This window comes from Cynocephalus volans, chromosome 16 (genome assembly GCF_027409185.1).
Source record: "Cynocephalus volans isolate mCynVol1 chromosome 16, mCynVol1.pri, whole genome shotgun sequence".
Classification (NCBI taxonomy): Eukaryota; Metazoa; Chordata; class Mammalia; order Dermoptera; family Cynocephalidae; genus Cynocephalus; species Cynocephalus volans.
In genome coordinates this window covers 11,057,810-11,060,140 of record NC_084475.1, presented here as the reverse complement: position 1 = coordinate 11,060,140, position 2,331 = coordinate 11,057,810, and the positions used below count along the sequence as shown (strand labels likewise).

Genomic DNA, 2,331 nt, shown 5'->3' with positions numbered 1-2,331 from the left:
TTTGCTAGTGTGTGGCCACACCTCTTTTTCATAGATTTCAACGTGCCTTATCCACAGATGACACAGCAAAGTGTACAGAGAACCAAACATCTCACATTCTGAATATACTGCTTTAGAGCTTACACTCACAAACTGTTAAGAGTAGGGAGGATTTTCAAGGCATGTTTTCCCACATTCTGATGTTACAGAGGATTATAATGGTTGTGAGACTTGCAAATACTCACATGGATGTGCAAAGGAGGGTATGGCCCTTTGATTCCCAGTCCAGAGCTTACTCCCTCTCTGTGCTGCTCCATGGTCCTCCCAACTCCTAGAAACACCACTGAATCTTTAGCAAGGCTTTATGTCAGAATATACTGGTAGAAGCTGAGAAAACTAGTGTTAAAGATAAGACCTTGGAGGGCTTACTAACTGGCATCAAGGGCAGAAGATAGCAATGTATGTTAAATCTCTGAAAAACAAAAGGAAAAGCCTTGAAAGGCAGCCAGAATGAAAGTGCACCACCAAAGAAACGAATTATTGATTTCCATTTTCACCTTGCATCCCCAGACCCCTACTCACAACACATGACTGCTACACACATGCATGCACACATACACACTCAGTCAGGGATGCTGATTTTGGTAGTGTGTAGCCTTGGATAGAGATAAAATTTAACGGGTAAAAGAAAATTTGTAGTCCTGAATGTTGACTTGGTAGTACCAAGAAAATGGGATATAAGGTCCTTCAACAATGGAGATTCTGTCCAACTCATTTCCACACATTTACAAACAATTCAGTCCATGCTATAGAAGAAAGTCCTGGAGAAGAAGAAAACCATCTGTCACAGGAAAAGTGAGTAGTTAACTGAGAAGGAGGAGCAGTCAGCACACATGATGAAGGCCACAGACATCCAAGACTGTGGCCAAAATGGAGAAGGAAATCCTATTCTTGCTCGCTAATTTCAGAGTGGAAAAATGAGGCACAATACCTGTACATGAGGTGAGTGGGTTTTTGAAATCCATATCACAGAGGAATTTCTGGAATGAGTCTGCCCCATTTGCATGCTTCATTTTTGATGCAAAGCTAATTTAATATTTTCTTTAAATTATCTGATTAACCAGCTCTGTGTACTTGGTCACCATTTGAGGAACTTAAAAGAGGGTTAAAACATACATATACACGTACACACACAAATATCTCCAAACTGGTACTACATCATCTAAATAACTCCCTAACAAAATCTGTGTAAAAGTTCATCAATACGAGTGTTACAAAAATATCAGTAGTGCCTTTGAATGCTATCATTTTAATTATTCTCAAATGTATCAGACTTTCAGAGTTAAGGAAAGGTTCATGTGGATCCCTGAAATTGTTATTGAATATCCTTCTTTTTCTTTTGCTAAAAAGGGGAAAAAGAAAAAGAAAAAGAAAAACCTCCCCTGTCCTCAACTCAAATATCTCAGAAGATAAAACTACGAAATTTTCCCTAGCCACCTGGAAACCTTGGACTTGCCTTCAGAGATAGCAAATTGCACCACAATCTGCCACCAATAAGCAATCAGACACATCGTAACACTGCCACAGGGATGTGTGTGTGTGTATGCCTGTGAATGAGTATGTATGTGAGTGTGTGTGAATGTGCACTTGTGTGCATGCGAGCGTTTGTGTGTGTGTGTATGTGGGAGTGCATTAGGGAAATCTTAAGAAGGAAATGGAAAATTACTGGCCTAGATAAGAAACCTGAAAATAAAAACTTAACGTGGAGGTTTTTTGATTTTGTTTTTGTTTTTTTTACAAAAAATATTTTTACTATATGTTGCTTTGCTCCAAGAGTTTACATCACAAAGATTACTCAGTTTTCTACTTACCTGGCAGGGGAGATACCATGATCACGAAGGTGGTTTTCCCAGGACGAGGCTTATCCATCGCACTCTGGATGTGCCGACCCCTGTGATTTCCCCAAATGTGGAAACTCAACTGCATAATTTGTGGTAGTGGGGGACTGCATTCGTGCTTTCCCCTGTAGAAAAAAAAAAATATATATATATATATATATTACTCAGTTTTATTGAAGAATATCATTTGTCCCCAGAACTATGTGAATTCAAACTGTGTCAAAAAGGAGATCTCAGTCATTTCTGTCTTGGCCCCCCAAGTCCTGTAGCATCTGCTAATAATGTAAGTGGCCTGGAAATTATCTCATGCATATTCACACTGGGAAAGTGTACCCATAAAAATTCCAGCCTGAAGTTCCCATCTTTACCATTCCTCTGAGGTAGGTATCATTATGCTAATCTTATAAAGGTGGCCACTAAGGTACAAAGTGATTTTTCTAGGAAAACACAACTA

General features: G+C 39.2%; 1 non-coding gene across 1 annotated transcript; it reads left to right on the top strand.

Annotated features, from left to right (window-relative positions):
- The first annotated feature begins 1,842 nt into the window (after window positions 1-1,842).
- LOC134365348 (U1 spliceosomal RNA) lies at window positions 1,843-2,005 on the top strand. Its single transcript, XR_010022051.1, has one exon. It is a non-coding gene; the product is annotated as a U1 spliceosomal RNA (small nuclear RNA).
- Window positions 2,006-2,331: the final 326 nt, after the last annotated feature.